The following is a 19,305-nucleotide window of genomic DNA, read 5'->3' as shown; positions in this document are numbered from 1 at the left end:
GCATTGCCTTGTGGCAATGGCTGGTGGGCTGAGACCTAGCTGCAAGGCTGTTGCTCGGCACGTGGCAGCAGCAGGAGTCCCTGGGTGCTGGACCAAGGGTCTGTGGTCCACTGGGCACTGAGAGGATTGCGCTGATGCTGCTTTGACTTGGGCTCAGGAGGAGTAACTTGGGAACCTGAGTGTTGCAAATGCCTGTGATGAAATAACGTTTGTTTCAGTCTGTATTTATGTCCCAGGCTTGATATTCAGGCTGCTTTCCAGAGTAATGGACTCTGCCAAAATAATTTATTCCTGATTCCAGCACTGTGCATGCATCTTTCTGCCTTTTATTCACAAATAAAAGTTATGTGGAATGTTGTCTTGCAAGAACAGAAATATATTTAGTGATTCAGGTAGTGTTATAAAGCGTGAAAATGAAGCTCATGTTGTCAGTCAGGGCTATGCTGAGATGTATTTATATCTTTGGTCATAATTTCCTTGCTTTAAAATACCTGGTTCTGGGTTTGAATTTGCACAGGAAAGCAATTGCACTTTAAAGCATCTCTCTTATGTTTCTTTTTTAAGAAAAACTGTGTATATGCATGTATGTATACATAATGTATACTTTATAATATCTATTTATCTATCTATAATAGATTTAAACCAAATGTGCTGTCAGTGCAAGACAGAGCCTCAGACTTTGCTGAATTTGTTAGGAATTTTTCAAAGTCTGAGTCTGTCATACAAGTACCACATTGAAAATGCTTATTAGTGCTGAGGTTTTTATTATAATATCTAGACATCCTGTTGTACTGGACAGTGCACAGCAGCTTCAAGCAGCTGCAAATTAATATTAAAAAAAAAGATATTCTTGTTTTGGAGACAGGGGAAAATTATATATTTTCTACCATCCAGGCAATTTGAAGCAGCATAAAAAGTTGAACCTCTGTCACTGAGTCTCCTTCCAGCACAGTAGATACACGCCTATCCCACCTCTTGTCTGTCTCAAAGGTTTCCAAATGTTTTTATGTCCTGAGCTCAGTTTGGCACAGTTTTATGGTACTTTTATGCCAATCTTGAAAGCAGTAATTATATCATTTCTTGCAAAATCACCCATAGGGGAAGATTATACAGTTCCTCGCTCTGATTGCTGTTGCAGTTAGATCTCCTGGAACGCCTTTCAGACGGCTGCACAAGCCCCTGACTGTAGCCAGGTTGATGTAATGTGCTTCACACAGGTCATCACCTACTGTCATAAAGACCACCAGAATTCTGGCTCCACCCCTATGTGGGTTTTGCCCAGAAAAGCCAAATGCACGACTGTTCTCTCAGCCGAGGAAAAGTCCAAGTCATGGTATCTGGTGTGCTGTCCAGACCAGGTGAGGTTCCCTGGCTGGTGGCTTGTCATAAATTCTCATCAAGGCTTGTGTTGCTGTGATGGTGAGTAGCTGGGGGTCACCAAAAGATGGGTGTGCTCCTGACTACTTGATCATATTTACTCTTGAACAAATTTCTGGATGCAATGGCGGCTGCTCAGCAGTGCAGTAAGTGGGGAATTAATTAGCTGTGTACTTTTCTGAGGGAGTTACTCTGCTGATGCCCTGGGCACTGCAGTGATAGCACGATAGCACGCCTTCTCGAAACATCGGGGTCAGCCCTGCCTTTCTGCTGCTATAGCAGCTCCAGTGCTGCCGGGGCAGAGCTTTGCCTCCATTTCTGCATTTTCCTCCGTTAAGGAGGCATGAACACCTCCTGGGCTGTCTCTCCAGAGGTAGGGCATGCTGGGATGGAGCTGCCCCATCTCATGTGAGTGTGCTGCCCACCCCGCTATGTCAGCAAGGGGTTTGATGTGCCTGAAGACAGCTCTCTGCATCTGCAGTGGCAGCTTCCCCTCTCCCTGCTCCAATCTTGTATCTTTCACCTTAGGCTACCATGCAAATAAGCTGGGACAAGGGTTGCGTGGTGAGGTTGGACCAGAACCTGGCCAGAGGCCCTTTGCATATGTAGTTTTTTGATGTCTGTGCTGCCATCCCGACCTATATATAGCTGAGAACTTTCTGCAAATTTCAGATTTGTTCTGTGAAAACTTACAAAAACTTTCTTTGAATGCTTCCTTGTCCCTGCCGTTCTTGTGGAAAGGTCAAGTTGTTCTCATCGATATATTGATTATACATTTCTCCTTCTATTGATCCTGTTTAAAGACTGCCATGATAGGTGCCCTGGATACTAATCCCTAAATGCACGTTACAAGGCTGCAGGAAAAGAAGAAGAATCTATTAAAATGGGTTTGAGGTTTGCTGGCTTTCTTTGCTTCAGCCAGCAATTTACCCCTGTAGAACAGCCCTGAGAGCTTTGGGAAATGATAATGCTTCTGATTTCAAAATTTTTGATGTTAGGTATTTAAGGGAACAACAAAGCTTTAGTGACTGTGTGCAGCTTGAAAGGAGGAAGCATTTCTTCCTATTCCGGCTTTGTAAGAGAGTCTTTCTTTTGTACAGAGTATAGAAGGAAAGATATAATCCCGGTTGAGACCTGTCCATGTGTAATTTAGCAGAAGCCTTTATGGTTCAGCCTCAGTAGCCCCTTACAGCCAGGAGGAGCTGTATTTTTTGCTACCAGTGTAAGGCTACAGCTTACCACTAAATCTTAATTTCCTTTACTGTGGGGCAAAGAACCCAGTGTGGCAGGTACATTTGGCTAAATTATGTCCTATAGCATCTTCACAGCCTTGCTGACAGTCAAATTTCACTTTCTTACGCAGCGTTCAGTCCAATTCTGTCAGCTTCATTGTGAATTCCTTTCAAGCTGCAGGATGTAACATAGTAATTAGCATCATTCCCCGCATAAGCATTGGAAAAGAGGCACCAGGGGATTGAGCTAATATCCCTTCTGTAGGAGCTTCCTGCAAAGCAGTGGACAGGAGCAGAGGAGAAGGAGTGAGCCTCAACAGAAATCTGCAGCCAAGTGTGCCCTGAAGGCTTGGTGTGGGGTGGAAGAAGGAAGCCCCCAGGCTGGGAGGCCAGGCCAAGCAGGGTGATCTGTCAGGGGGCTGACCGAGAACTTCACCGTAACTGCAGGAAATGGATAATTTAGCAAGAGCCTGGGGCTGACTACATTTGAGCACAAGAGGACAGTTCCCAGCAGCATACCTGGCAGCTTTCTGCTGTGCCCTGTAAAGCTGGGCTGGCCTCGTGCAGAGATTCTGGGATGAGGAGGAGCAGAGCAGTCAAGGCCAGGCTGATCCTGCAACGTGCAGTGGTTCAGGTGATGTGGAGAGCAACCATGGTGTGGGGTCTGCCCCCAGTGCACTGAGGTGAATGGGGACATGGAAACAAACCACCCACAGACCCATCCAAGGAACCCTAAGACTGTTTGACCCTAGTTAATAAATTGTCAAGAAGACGATGATTGAAATAGTCTCCAGTGTTTCCAGTAGAAAAAATATGTACAGAGGCCTTGTGCCATCCAGGACACCTGAGACCTTGAGGACTGCAAGCAGAATGAATACAACAAGCCCTGAGAGGAAGCAGTTGATGACTGCTGGAGTCGGAGAACTGCCAGCTCCAGTGCGGGTCTGGCACGGCCCCTTGCTGCTGCTGTGCGGGGTGTGCTCTGCTGTGTTTCAAGACAGAGCAGTTCTGCAAAGACAACATTGATCTGAAATTTAAATCCGATGTAGTAACTTAAGCATTTCAAAATGCCTCTGAATCAATGAAAATGATTGAAGGCAAAATCCAGATGGCCACATAGCTGTATCATATAATACCGGTCAAAGGTTGTCTTTTTCTGGGCAAGAGTATCTTTTAACAGGGACTTAGTCTTCAAAGAGTTTTAAATGCTGCAAATTACTCATCCTAGGAAAAGTCTTTAACACAAACCTTTTTTCCTCCCCCCCCTTAGTAATCACCAGTGCTCTCACTGGGATTGTGATCTAATCCTTTATGGATGTTTTTCTGCTTCATGCTTCCTAACACTCTGGGAATGAGTCATGTGCACTGGTGAGCTGAGCCACCGTGAGCAGATCTGTCTGAGAACTGCACGGAGATTGTCTGAGAATACTATCAGGGTCTCCCAGCATCTTCTTAATGGAGGCCATCATAGCAGCTCTGGCTGGATCAGACAGAAGATACTAGATGTGCTGGGTATTTAGGATTTGTTTTCAGGGCATAATCATACTAATACTTAGCTCTTCACTTGCCTTCCAGTTAGTGCAGACATTACTGGGGCAGGCTGACCAAGGTCTGCTGGATGATTAGGTGAAGGTCATTGCCTCCAATAGCAAGTAGGCCAAAATAACGCATGAATCCCGAATGTGGGTGCTCTGCAACATTCTGGGCAATGCTGTTCTGTATTTATCTTTCTTCTTTTCTTAATAATTCCTGGCATTTGATTTGATTTTTCATTTGGTGATGAGCACTGCACTGATATTTTCAGAGAATGACTCCAGTAACTCCAACATGCCCTTCCTGAGCAGTGATAGCTCGGTTAGAGCCCCCTGCAGTGTGTACAGAGCGAGGTTGTATTTCCCCACGGCATTCATCAGCACTGAAAGTCACCTGCCTTTTTACCACTCAGTCATTCATCACCACGAGATCCTTCTGCAGCTCTTCTCAGTCAGGTCTTACATTATTAACAAGCTTTGCCAGGTTCTCCCTCTCTCCCTCTTTCCCATTTCAAATACAAATACATTGGGCAGTACTGAGCAGTGCAGATCCCTGTAGATAACCTCCTCCACTCCAAGTACTGACCATTTATCTTTTTTTTTTTTTTTAGTTCTCTCTTTTTTTTTTTTAAGTTCTGTTTCTATTGAACACTTGTTATTTCAAGAGAAGTTGTTTTCTTTTGTGCCATGACTCCTTAGTCTCTTTAAAGCTCTTTGGTAAGAAGCATTGCCAAAAGCTCCCTGAGGTTCCCCACACTACATCAACTGGCTCCCACTTATTCCCACAGCAGTGGTCTTTCAGTGTACATCCCAGAACCTAAAGAAGGAGGCTCTTAGAGGAGCATCTTTTTCCTAGGAGATCATTTGTAGGACAGCCTGCTAATGAAACCAGCTAAATAGGGTGCTTACGAATGGTTGGTATGAATAATGCCTGTGTCTTAATCTCTGCCTCACATTCTAAATTTCCAGTTTCACACAGGCTGTGCAAGGACATTTTCAGGGAGTTAGCTGTTCCAGTGGTAAGGACTATGTGCACACAGGTATACATAAAGATTACTTCCATCTTTAGGTTGGAATAAAAATTCCCCATGAGCCATTTGGGACTATCCAATCTATAGATATTATTGAGGTAGAATCCTTCCTCCTGAAAAACAGCTATTGTAAGGTTTTGATTGTCTCAGAAACAGCTAGAGGAATTGTATTTTAATGTGGTTTATTTTCCTCTCGCAGCTCTCAGTAGGCACACACCCACATGAGGCTATTCTAAATGATGGTGTCGTTACATCTGAACCTTTAGTAACAGGGTGTTTTTCAGCAATTGAATTCATATGTTTAATTTTGATTTTTTTGTTTTGTTTCTGTAAACAAATTAAAGTCTCTGCCGGTACAGCTTGCTAGTAAGCCTGGAGGTGTAAAGAAAATGTTGAAATGAAAATTAGAGCTGTGCAAAGCCTTTTTTTAATGAGCTCCAAAACACAGGGGCTTAAGATTTCTGCAACCTGGAAGCTCAGCCTAGGATCTCAGCAAAGCCCGAATTACAGCAGGGCTCCCCAGCCAAGGCAGCGTGGCTGTGGCCCGTGGGATGCTTTCCAGCAGTGCATGACACAGCGAGAGGAGCCAGCTCTCAGTGGCAGCAAATTCTTTCTCAGATGTGAGCTGCCATTTCCCATGCATTGTAGTCAGGTGGGATGGTGAAGTCGGGGGTTCAGCAGAAACCAAAGTGAATTTGAGGTAGTCATTTTGTCCTATTGCTGGTACCACGGCTATGTGGGTTAGGCTATGTCATCTGAGACAACCTTAAGGACTGAATATTGTCCTGAAACAACTCACCAGGTTGCCATGTGGTCACTTGGCACATATAAAAATGTGTTTATATGCCTTTCCTGCAGAAATGGGATTTTGTACCCTCTGCTCTATCACAGCGCAGCAGGAATGATATGGGCCCTTGTCCCTCTCCTTGCATTAAATCATGATCTGGGCTAGTAATAAGTCCTGCTGTACTTCGCACATCTGTGCATGTTAATAAGATATCCTTTTCTTGAATGATAATGATTTAACATAGACATATAAAACTTCCTGCCTTAAGACACAATGATCTGTAACTATTAGGGATTACAGTTAAGTGTTCCTGTTGGAGGAGTTTGAATCCTAAGGCTGTTCATCAGGGGGATTTTAATACTCTTGTCTGGAACAGCTGGTGCCAGTGGAAGTGTGCTGAATGAGACAAGGCATGGGTCTTGTCCTACACTCCCCCTCCACCCCCCAACCTCCTATTTTCATATATTTTGATTTCCATCTGTGTGAGATGTGCCAGTGTTTCAAGAGATGAGCAGAGAGGGGGTGATGTGGGCCATCAGTAGAAAGACTGGAGAGGGAGACAGGAGAGCACAGGGAAGTGGGAATGCAGTGGGGAGGCAAAACAGGACAGGAGAGCAGGAGTTGGTATAAATAAGTGGGGCTTCCTTGGGCAGGAAGCAAGAGGGTTGAATGCTGGAAATAGAGATGGACAAAAACTTCAGGAAAAAAAATAAAATAAATTTGGGACAGGTGAGCACTGGAAGGGAAGAAGGCTGGAATGGAGAGTGGGCACTGGACAAGAAACAGGGAGAAGTGGCACAGGAGGAGAAGTCAGCTGAACACATCTGGGGAGAAGCCAACCCCGCACCGCTTGGGAAACTGTGCCTGGAGGGGGAAGAAGCAATTTCCCTATTACTATCACAGTATCAGCCACAGGTTCTACTTGTGAGCCAGGATGACGAGGCCCTTGTTATTGTGCAAAATGATTTTCTCCACCTTCCAAAATGTGAAAGAAACAAATGCAGACAATAAGAGGGGAAAATAGAGGGTAGTAAGACAGCGGTCTGGACGTGCTCTATGGCTTTTTAGATGCTGTTTGCAATGTGTCAGCAGTCTAATCAATGCCTATTTTTTGTAGCAGAAAGTAACATCTTAAGGAAGAGTTTGGGAAGAACAACATAGTGAATGCTTGTAAAGACTGTATAATCATGAAGGGTAATGGGAGAAAGTAAGAAAAATTTTTCCCGTGGAATAGGACACTAGTCAAAAAAAGTGAGGATCATTTTGGGAGTGCTGGTCAGTTGTATGAACACGTGCAGAGATGTACGTATTTTGTTTGATGCAGCAGGGATCAGGACTATGGGGAGGCTCTGCAAAGTGGTGGCACGGTCAGGCAAGATACTGATTTGGGGAGCTGTATTTGCCATGAGCTCTAATTTCTCAAGATCAGGGAAGATGTTATATTAATTGAGGCCTAAAGGTAATGAGAATGCAGACAACAGCTCCAGTTGTGTAGCTGAATATGAAATGCAAGGAGACATTATGCAGAACTTTTAAAATTCAGACATGCTGTGGATAAGAGTCTGTAGAGGCTCTAAGTGGAAGCTGGTGTCTGGGTAGGGTGCCTTCACAACCAGCAGCACAGTGAGAGAAGAAGGAGAAGGGAATGATCATGTGAGGTCAGGGGTTGTTTTTCCCACAGGGACAAGATAGGTTTAGGCTTGCTGACCTGCGTGTGCATTTTCCGCACATCCCTGAACACAAGCAGCTGAGCTCTTGCTCTCTGGAGTTCACGATTCAAGCAGACATTTGCAGTTCTCCCTGTGAAAGCTTGAGTCTGCACCACACAGGTGGGAACCAGGTTTTGAGAGTATCATGAGATGTCTTTCCCAGTTAGCACAGGCTCTGGCCTGAGCTGCTTCTTGTGTCTCACCATTGTGCACGATGGAGGTTCTGCCTGCCCCTGAGCAGGTTTTGGATAGTGTGGTCAGTTGATAAGGGGTGTGGTTGGAAAGGACACCTGACACATCCCTGGTGCTCTGTGGCAGTGGTAAAGGTGCCTGGGCTCTGGTCACCTGGCTGCCAGCCTGGTAGGTCTCACTGGGCTCCCAGGTAAGGGGGAATTGGAAAAAATGACAGCATCGGTCCCTGGGGGTTGTGGAACTGAGGCGACTGTACAAACCTATTGCTTCAAGGGGAGAAGCGGATCCACAGCATGTGGGGGAAACAAGGGGAGTGTGTGGTGGAAAGAGTAAGTTGTCTGCCTGCATATAAGAAACGTTTTAGTGCAAGAAAAAATTCACCTGGGGCAAGAGGAGAAATAACTCTGATCACCACCCACCTGCTCCTCTCAGGCATCCTTATGAGTGCTTTGCTTCAGTGTGGTGATTTGCCAGCTGCAGCAGACTCAGATGAGGAACAGCAGTGTGCAGCTCCTTCACTTACTCTTCTTTCATCCTCCCTGAAACCTTGCAAACAACCATGCAGGGTTACTATTTAGCAGTGGATGCAGAGTGCAGGTGTGCAGTGCAGGCTCACAGCTGCTGAGACAACCTGTCGTCATCCCCAGCTGGGTAAGCAGCTGCTTAGGTGCTGGAAGATGATGATTCTCTTGGTCATTTATGTTTATCTCAGCCTGCTTACCCCAAGGTAGAGCCACCACTGCTAGGAAGGGGAGGGAATCTTTAGACCTTAATTATGAGCATCAAAATAGCAGCAATGGATTTTTATTAAGCATCTACATACGTTGTTTGTCAGGAAAAAAAGAACAAACACAAAACTCATGTGTATCACTAGGGCAAAAGCCTACTTGCCAGTGGCTGTGCTGGGACAGTAGGCTCGCAATGGCATTTAAGAGGGCTGTTGAGCAGTGCACATTTGGGGGATCAGAACTTGTAAATTTCTCATGTATTTCTCTGCATGCATGTTGTACTGCTCTGTTTTATGTGGTATTGCCCGTCACAGCACGAGGGGTGCTGAGCACCTACACCAGGCTGGGGAGCACCACAGTGCCACAGTCATGCTCATCCACATCACGCACATCCTCTTGGATGCTTTGGGGAAAAAGCTTCTCAGTCTGCCTCCAGAGCACCATTAAGGGAGAAAACATGTTGGCAGGTATCAGTTCTGAGCTGCTCTTATCTGATTTATTGTGAAAGTCACCTCTTTTGATTTAGGCAGTGCTGATAGTGAATGAGAAAACATGTGTTTCTAAAACAATGGCAATGAAAACATTTCTTGTCAGGCACTGTAGTTTATTGTCTTACTGCTTGAAAGGTAAAATATCCAGCAGGGAAGACACTGTGTCATCATAAAGCAAATGTGGATTATACAATACGACACTAACTTCCCGGATAATGCTCAGTGCCGCTTCTGAGCACAAGCTATATTGAGGTGTTTGTGCCTCAGCGACTGTGCACAACACTGTTCATCATTCACAGCTTTGCCAGCCCTGAATTCCTAGACCTGAAAATTTGGAGGTGATGGCTCTTATTCTTCATTTTGTTTCGCTCTTGTCCTGGGGCTTTTCCCAAGGGAAGGATCTCCACAGTTCTGTTCAACATCTCCTTGTTTTCCTGCATTAGGTGGCCCTCACAAACACCATCTCCACTGAGACACACCTCAGGGCACCCAAGCAGAAAAGCCTTTTCAGAATCACCATTTGTGTCTGTGCCCATATTTGCCACTTGAGCCAGAGTCCAGCTTTGGTTTCATCTATGAGGAGGAGCCCTGGTCCCTGAGAAGCGCGCCCTGTGCCCCACTGCCCCTTGTCTTGCTGCCCGGGGTCCTCTCCCTGATCCCATTTGATAACATTTGCTTTCTCCATTTGGCAAGCCAGCTCACCTCTAAGTCTTATTTAAATGTTTAACTGCTCTCAGACCTTAATTAAGAGTAGTAGCAGCAGCAATAGCTGTAGCTGTAGGAATAGGTGCGATTTCTCCTATCTTAAATTTTAATGGCTTTTGTACAAGGCTCTGTGGAAAGGGTGATTAATGGCACCCAGAGAGGCTGAGGTAAATGTTTCTCTATGATGATTTTTGCCCTTTCTATTCATGACCCCCTTTCTTGACTTATGAAAAACTAAAAAGTCCACTTAGAAATAATTCTGTGATTACATTTTTTTTCTGGGGTTCAGTAGGTGCTTAATACAGCACTTAATATATGTGTTGAATAGGAGCTGATCTTTTAAAGACCCAGCTCTTGGTGGTCTCCATGCCAACTCAGCTTTGCTTTGAGCAGTAATTACTAATATTGTTGGTAGTCTCCAAGGATTCAGTGGTTTTGGAGACTAAGCTCCCCTAGGCTAACCTTTATTTTTTCATCTTTTGTACTAGGCTGAGAGGAGTAGATGGACTTTTCATTTGATAAAAACATCAGTGCCTGAAGTTTTATTGTTTTAGGTGTGTGGAATGGGTCATTGAGTCATAAGATGTGAAACATCTGTTTGCATTTGCAGTGAGACAGCTAGAGGAGTCTTAGCACTAAAAGAAAAGGAAAAAAAAAAAAAAAAACAACACACAAAACAAAACATCAAAAGAAGTGAAAACCCTAGTGTCAAGTGACAGCATTGTGATTATACTCTGGTACAGAAAATATTTATTGTGGTTTGTAACCACGTCCACCAGGCGGTTAATTAGCAAAGTGTAGATATTGTCACAGTGGAAGAAAGTGAATGCAATTCATAGAAAATCCTCCAAGATAAGCAGCAGACGTAAAGGTGATTAAGCTGTCAATAAAGAAGAAACACAGGGGGAGGGGGAAGCAAGTGGATTTCAGTACATGCCCACAAACTAAACCTGTGCCACAAATTAGAGCAACCATTTACATTGTTAATATTTGTACTCCTGCAATGCCTCTGAGGTTTAGCCACGAACCAGGATCCCGCACTGCTAGACATTGTACTGATCCTGAGCAAGAAATGCCTTTGCATTAAAGAGCTTATGATTTAAACATTAGTCAAGAGACAGTAGATAGGCATGAACAGACAGATGAGCGTGTATGTGGTACCAGTGAGGACCAGCCAGCATGACCACAGCCTACCTGCTGTCATTTTCTTATCTTGTAAGCAACACGGAAAAGGCATTGGCATTTTGACAGTGCATATACCATGCAGAAATCTTCCCAAACGTTAATTAAGCATTGTAAAGCCACAGCAGTATTACTACAATCTTCATTTTGCAATCAGGAAATCTGAGACAGCTTTGGAAAGCTGGGCTAGGTAGCCCAGGGCTACTTGGCTGTGCAGTGGCACGTTAGGAGATGAACCTCGCAGTGCTCACTGGCACTCCCCTGCTCACATCTCCCAGTCGACTGTGCAGGGAGATGATTGCGAGCGGCAGTTAGTTGTATTTCAAAGAACATGAACAAAGGCAGTAACAAAAGCAAAACTTAGATGACAGTGTGAAGAAAAATTATAATAAATTTTTGATTTTTTTTTTTTTTTTTTTTTTAAGAATTACAGTATTGTCATCCTGTGTTGGAAAGAGCTCAGATCTCATTTCCTATTTTTTTTTTTTTTTTGAGCATCTCTGCTTCCTTTTCACCTGGCACAGTTGAACATTGGCATGTGAGTGCCTCTGGCTTGTAAGCCTAGCTCTACACATGGTCTCTTTCTAGATCATCAGAGTACTAGGTTCATATTTTAACAGGCTGTTGCAGTTTATTGGGCCATTCATGCAGTGATGGACCTCTGCAGAACCAGTACTGTGCCTCATGTTATCCCCCTCCCTAACAACAAGTGGTAAAGCTAAAATATTTTAACCAGATATTTCCAGTTGTATCTAGGAGAGAAAGTCAGTTTTGATGATTTTTATTTTGTCTTTCTGGAAACCTAATATGTTTCCTATGGTTTATGACCACAATTCATTTTGAAGTGATTTTCTCTTGGCCAATTTCCATTTATCATTTAAATAATCTAGCAACAAAGAGGATGAGGTATTCTGCAAGAAGGTGTATGACTCAGTAATCATTCTACCTTCATATCCCCTTTGGGTGGAATTATTAGAGATGAAATGACCTTCCTGGCTATCAAGCATTACCATTGTAACACAGATGGATAATATGACACCCTTGACACAGAGCCAAAGGCAGGTCGAGCTGACTGTGCTGTACCCAAACCTGAAAATGACAGAGACATGATTAAAATGAATGTGAGAAAGGAGAACAAGAGTGATGGGAGCCCTCTGCTAGCTTGCTGGAGACTGGGGAATCTAGCTGTGATATATCACCTTTACAGTACTACTCATTTGGACCATGATGAGGGAATTTTGCTGTCTTTACTGTCCTCTCAAGGGATCTTGATCTCTTCTCTTCATGGTCTTTAGGAAGAAACTGTGCCTAGTGGACAGAGAGAGGTCCTGTTAGTGAAACCCTGTGCAACTTTGTTTCACACTGGTGAAACCCATTTTCCCCATTTGTTTGACGATGCATCTTTTACATCTTTTGTATGAGCTGCTGAGAGCTGTGGTTGGTGAACTTGATCATACAAAACTACATGGAAAAGTCAACGTTGTGCATTTGCATGACAATTTTTTTGTTGTTGTTGTTTTGTTTTTTTTTACTCCAGAGAGTCATTGAGAAGCCATCAGGATACTTCAGAGCTTATTTCCTCAACTTTTGGGCTGGGAAACTTGTGCAAGATTTTTGCTTTTTATAGTCCCAAGAGCTCTCTTCACATTTCTTGGGTAGGCAGCCATCTGTGGCGTCTAACACTGTGGAACAGTGTTTAACAGAACTGAAATTACAGAGCAAAGTCAGGAAAAGACCGCATAGATCCTTAGACTTGAATTTGTCTAAAGGAAATTCATCTCTCTAGCAGTATCAAGACTTTTACAATGAGATCAGAATTGATATGAGGACACTATTGGCCCCTGAGAGGACATACTGCATCATCCTGATCTTTCTTACAGACTAATTTATTTTGTTGATAAACATGGGTGGTGCCAAGGGATCTTACCTGACCTCTGATAGGACTTTGAGGACTTTGGCTTTAATTATGGCTGGCATGACTGTACAGTTATTTACATTATCTGTATTATTTCCAAACTGTTTTCTATTTAAAATGAGGACTTTCAGAGGGAATAGTGTAAGGAGCTGTTTTTCTTAGATACTGCCACCCTATAAATTAGAAACATGGATCCCTTTATTCCAAGAATTAAAATACATGTAATGGGTGACCATGGATTTTCTTGGATGCAGGAAAGGAAGACCAGAGGCACAGCTCTTGACATGAGCCAAACAAGCTCATGAACCTGAGGGAAGATGAGTGGTGTCTCTGCATAAGGTGTCATGTCTGCACAGTTGGAATGCACTCACCACTATGTATCCTGCTGATGGAGCAGAGAGGTTCTGAAGTCCTCTAACTAACTTCATTTTCTGGTTCATCCCCAGGAATAGTTGTGCAAAGAGCATGATTTATCATGACTGTTATGGTGATCTACCTTGATTTAGTGACGAAATTACAGTGATGGATCATAGTTAATTATGATCATTAAAAGACATCAAAAATGTAATCGGCTGTTCATCATATACCTTATAAAGAAAAAAAAAACTCAGGTTTTTAAGGACTGGGTTTCTAGGTGTTGATAAAATTAGAACATGTTTTATTCATGCTGTGATACAGAGTTCTTTCTTCACTGAACTCCTTGTCTGGGCATTTCACTTCAGAGGCATTGGGGAAGGATTTGAATGAGAATTTAATGCAGTATTAACAGTCATGGGTTCTAGTTTTTCCCCAGGCCCCATGGGGCACAGGTCATGCTCTCATGTGGCATGTCAAGGAAATCAGCAGGGCTACATCCATGGGGAGAGCCCATGAAACAACACAAGTTGCAGATCAGCAGCCTGGCAAAAGCTATTTGGATTCTGGAAACACAAATTTGCCCCCATTTGACCTTGATTAAAGTCTAGCACAGTTTAATGAGGCAACATAAAATGCAAGTCAAATGCTCAATAGGGAGAATCTTGTCAGACATAAGGAACAATTGGGATCAAGTCAGTCAGAGCTTCTTTGGGGTTTTAATGACTTGTTAGATTCAGCTTTACTGTACAGTTTTATATAAAAAAAACAATAATAACAACAAAAAAAGCAAGTGATAATGACTGAGGGGAGCATCATTAGTATTGGAGTGAAATGGCTAATGGCTCCAGATTGCTCACAGGTGTCAGAGAAGAAAAGTTTCTCCCTAGGCAGCAAGCTCTGTGATAACCATGAGCATTATTATTTGCACTGCAGGAGTGCCTATCAAGGTTAATGGAGGCTCAGCCCCTTTTTTGCTGGGGAGCCATTAGGATTTGCACAGAGGAAAGGAAATGAGAAGACCGAGCTCAGAGCTGGCATCCCCGCTTTGGTGCACAATCCACTGAATGGAGTTTGGCAAGACTCGGAGAAGAACCATATGCTTGAAAGCAGGACATGGAACACTTGATAAATATTACTATTATAATGTGTTACTATTATAATTCAGTATCCTAAAAGGAAAAGTAAGGTGTGATTTGATGATGATTTGTACATCTCTATCTGAGGAACAAACCTTCTTTTTCGTTGGGCTCTTCTGTTTAGCAAACAAAGTGCAGGAATCCATGAAGGAAGCTGAACACAGACATATCTATCTGTGACAGTAATTAACATTGGCACCACTTACCAGGATCCTTTGGATCCTCAGAGTCTAGCTATGAGCAAATCAAAGCAGGATATATTTTGAAAGAGGTTTGCTTTGATTTAAATAGAATTTAGAGAAGTCCAGTGGCCTCTGTGTTACAGCACTCCAACTCAGATGATTGCTTATCCTGTTTGGCTTTAAAACCTATAACACATTATTATGCCCCAGTTAACAGATGGCAAACTGAGGACCAAAGAAGATGTGCCCAAGGTCATACAAGGTTGGGAGACACAAAGGGAATGAAAAACATCTGGTAACTGCATGTTGTAGTGAATCAATGCTGGAGAGTGTCACGGAGAGTGGTCAGCCAGAGAAGCAGAGGTCTTTGAGTGGTCTTCTTTGAGGTGTTCGCTCCTGCAGGACACAGCTTGGTAGCATGTGCAGGTATTTACAGTGTTGTATTCACTGAGAGGTGAACATAAATCAAACCCAGTAGTAGGGCATTGCTGGCTCACTTTTCACTCTTCTGGGGCAATGCTGTGGCTCATCTTGTGTGGCTGTGAAGGCGTGCTGAGCAGGACTAACCCCTGGGCTGCTCAGCATGCGACCCGAGCAGCAACTCTTCCTCTTCTCACGTAGTTGAGACAGGTCTAAGCAGTCAGCTGGGAGCAGAGGTGGGACGTTCATAGGGAAGCTGGCATGCAGGAAGCACCATCGCTGTGTGGTGGGACTGACTCAGATTTCTTCTTTCTGGAGTTGACAGTGTTTGGTCCCCGACCTGTTCACAGCCATGCCATGCCCTGTGCAATAATCTGGGTCCCAGTGAGTCCCCATGCAACAAGACTTTGACCTTTGTGTTTAGAATAGTTTCTCTTTTTGCCAAAAGGGCAAATACTTCCAAGGGAGTTTTCTTCCCTTCGGTGGGCCTGGTGTGCGTGTAACATACTTTTCATCTTAAGAGCAAAGTGTTTTTGCAGAGACAATGGAATGAAATTAAGAATGGCACATCATGATCATTTATATCATGTGTATCTCAGAAAGTTCATCAATTCATATTACATTAGGGAATATGTAAACTAAATGTGCACTCATTTGGCATAGTCCTCAGAGCAATTATTCTTCAGTTGATTTAGTACACTTGATAAAAATAAAGGTTAAGGAGGATGTTAATTTGGGATATTTTTTTCCTGCTTTTTATAAAGTGTTAGAATGCAGATTAATTCCAGACTTTATAATACTGCATCCAATTCCCTATCATATAAAAATAACTTGTGTAAGTCAGAAGAACAGGCCCAATCACTGTGTTCAAATACAGGGAATTTTGACATTGACTTCTACAGGAGCAGGCCCAATGTCAAAACCTAGATGTAACATGAATTCATGCCAGACACGTTACAGCTCTGCTAGGAACATCTTCATTGGAGCATAATAATTTGTGAGAGAGATGCGCTGTGAGCACTCCTGGGGTTGGGGGCCATGGGCAAAATGTTGGTGGCAGAACTAATTCTAGTCTAAGGAGATAAGAAAACCAGTGTCTTGAAATGTTGTTGCTTCCAAATCTCAGCCCATCAGACTACCAAAGACCTACATTTTCTGTCCAATTTTGGAGGTGGGAGAGTGTTGGCAGGACATCCTTAGGAGATAGTGAAAAGAGATAAAGCCACTGCAGCTTTTTTTTCCTGAGTTCAAGAGAGAGGAGTGAAAAGCCTGCCAGTGCTGCCCTAAAATTGCTAATGAAAGAGAGTGAGAGAGGCATTTGCTTCAATATGCTCAGCCAAAATGGAATTTTCAGAGGAGTCTGGATAAAGACATCAGACACAAAGAAATCAGTACCTAATAAAAGAACTTACCTGAGTCAATCCTGCTGATTGGCTTCAATAGCAGACATGTGGGTGTTGAAGCAGAATTCACTGCAGAAGTTTTAAAAAAAAAAAAAAAAAAAAAAAAAACAGAATGAAGAGGAAAAAGAAAAATGACACGCAAGTAGTAGGGAATGCTAATGACATGACTAGGAAAGGATCCTTCCTCTGCAGGGTTAAGGAAGTGCTTCATAGCAGCCAGGAGGAGTGGTAGCAGTCTTTCTCTGAGGAATAAATCAGGCCTATATCCCAAAGTGAATCTGGGGGCAGACAGAGTGAAGGAAATCTTCCCAGAAGAAAGATGGGATTATAAAAGTGAATAAGGAATTACATGGGAGTTATATACGGGAGATTTCGCTGTAGAAAAATGGAGTTACATTTATAAACCTGTGGCTTATTTCAGAGTACTCTTATCCTTGGCTCTGCGATTGAGGAATTGCACATTTTCTTCCTTTCTTTATTGCCTGCCCCTATCACTGATGCTGCAAGGACAACCCTCATGTCCTCAGAGATGCCTCAAACCCTTTCAACAATGGGAAAGGACTTTCTCTCTGGCTTCCCCCCTACACCCCATGCCCTAACCTCTTCCACATGCATTTGAGGTTTGCAGAAAGCCCTCACCCTCCCTGGCAAATAAATCCTAGCAGCCGTGGCCCAGCACCCACAGCACTGGGAACCCACACACAGGGAGCGAGAGGCGCTTGCGGTCCTTTTCCCGTTCTCAGCATCGCCACCCCCGGGAAATCTGCTCCCCAGGGAATTCTTAGCAACTGCATCTGCTGATGCCAGGAGAGAAGGGGAAGCATGCTCTGTGTTGTGCCCTTCCTGCACTGCCCTCTGTTCTGTGCCCAGGAGGGTCTGGGAGCTCCTTACAGACATGCATGAGCAAACAGGAAAGATTTTATTTTGCTCCTTTCAAATTGAGTTTATTTGGATTTGTGTATGTAGGAGACTGCAGGATTCATGAGCTATGCCAAGTTTCAGACTTGCTGGTCCAAATCCTGTTGAACCATGTGCATCCAATTCTCCTTCCTCCCCCGTGCCCATGAGAGGCGGGGAAGTGCTGGAACGCCCTTCGTGTGCATCACTTCAGAAAAAAGCCTTGCTTTGGCTCAGGGAATGGGCAGTATGATTTGCACAGACCTTCCATCCTAAAAACAGAGATCTGAGGTTTTATTTCTATCATTTGCACATTCTTGGTATTTTTTTTGATAGCACTATCCAAGTGTAGGCCTAAGGGTTTTTAACATGGATTGTTGGTAACTCCAGCCTGCAAAGGGGCTTTTCTTCCTATTATCAGAAAGCACAGGCAGACCATGGTGCTATGCCTTACTTCCATTAAGCTCATTTTTTGGACCAACTCATAACACTATATATTTGTACATTTTTGTAATAAGAGGAGCATGCTGAGCTCAAGTTCCTGAGATGCCAAATGTGATTTCACAGCCACTATCTGGATAAGATTGCCCTTTAACATCATCCAAGAGGTTCTTATACACTGAAATTGTTCTGTCATACATGGAATTGCCAAAGTAATTTGGAGTGAGTTATTTAATAAGATTTTCCTAGCTGTAATCCAAAAAAAACAAACAAAAAGTTGATTTTCCTCATAATTCTGTTATTTCCTGCTAGATAACTTGGATGAATAAGTTGTGGCCTGTCAAATGTATGCAAGTGATTAATTAATTGTGCATTTCTTTATGCTGGGTTTTAAGTGTATTGGTCAGTTTAATTGGATCAGTAGGCCACATGGCATGCGTCTGTTCTCCACTAGGATGGATGCTTCTTCTTGAAAGAATCTTCCAAGAATAAAAATTCCTGATCAAGCATTTAAAGCAGGCATCCTGGCTGAAATGCCAGGACGCAGGCAACCACAAACTCAATCAATTACGTAAGTGCTATTGGCATCCTGGAAAGTAAAGTGCTGCATTGTGCTAGTCTTTTTCCAAAATAGAATTTCAGCTTGAGAAAATATTCATAGAAGTATTACCTAATATTCACTTTGCCAAGCTTAGTGCTGCCAGTAAGTTCAGTTGTTAAAACACATGTAAAGTACAAGTTCAACCGAAGCAAATTTCTATGAAAATTATGTACAGAGCATGCCTTCATCCACTCCTCCTAGCTCTCACAGTACTGATATTAGAGGGATCAGCAGCATCTCCCTTTGCACCATGTTTATCTCAGTTTTATGTAACCTGAATGCAGTGTATATTCTGGCTCTGTCATTAACTTTAAGCTAGGTCAAATTCATACATATTAGATAATAAGCATTTTTAGTCCCCAAATGTATGCGTTAATTAATTTTATTTCATCTAGTGTAATTGTCCTTATAGCTCTGTGCTCATTAAAAGAAGAGGTTGAGAATCCTCCTTTGTGCTAGGCTCAATTTGGGAAGAAATCACAGAAGCTGCCTTACAACTTCTCTGTCAATGCAGATCGGTTGTGACTTGCAAGCAACTCCCCTCCTCCCCACCACTATTACTGACTCAGGAGTCATTTCCAATTCCTCGGTGTAAGCACACATCACTCTAAGGAGACAGAAATTGCATCCAAAGCAGTAGAAATAGCTAGGAAGACCTAGTTTCATATATTTTCCTTTTGAAAGATATGAGTGTGTTGTACAGAATGGAAATACATACACTGAAGCAGGTGCTGAAGATCTACCTGCTCAGGCTCCTCATCCGATTAATTTGTCCAGCGTCTGAACATGGGCAAAAGTACCTTTCCTCCCTGGTGGGCACTGATACTGAGTGTCTCTTCCAGCATGAATGCCCCTCACAGTAGCTTTCCAGTGTGTAGCTGACAGCACATGTGGGTGATTAGCTATAGTTTATTAGCAGGTCATTGGTGATCAGGTGGACCTTGCCATACTTGGTAAAGATTCTGCAACTTTTTTTTTTTTTTTTTT

The 19,305-nt window shown here is 43.2% G+C and overlaps 1 long non-coding RNA gene across 4 annotated transcripts in view; it reads left to right on the top strand.

Moving 5' to 3' along the window:
- LOC311443753 overlaps nucleotides 1-19,305 on the top strand; it is a 52,146-nt gene that overhangs the window by 6,731 nt on the left and 26,110 nt on the right. The window contains exon 4 of one of the 4 annotated variants that reach the window (XR_014697481.1): nucleotides 14,172-15,708. The exons of 2 other annotated variants lie outside the window; for them this stretch is intronic. This is a non-coding gene — a long non-coding RNA (uncharacterized lncRNA). Of the gene's footprint in view, nucleotides 1-13,135; nucleotides 13,450-14,171; nucleotides 15,709-19,305 lie in introns of those variants that run through there. One more of the 4 variants, XR_014697482.1, reaches the window with a different exon arrangement.

This window comes from Aythya ferina (genome assembly GCF_964211825.1).
Source record: "Aythya ferina genome assembly, chromosome: 13".
Lineage (NCBI taxonomy): Eukaryota > Metazoa > Chordata > Aves > Anseriformes > Anatidae > Aythya > Aythya ferina.
Note: the sequence above shows the minus strand (reverse complement) of the source record. Positions and strands in the feature narration are given on the sequence as shown.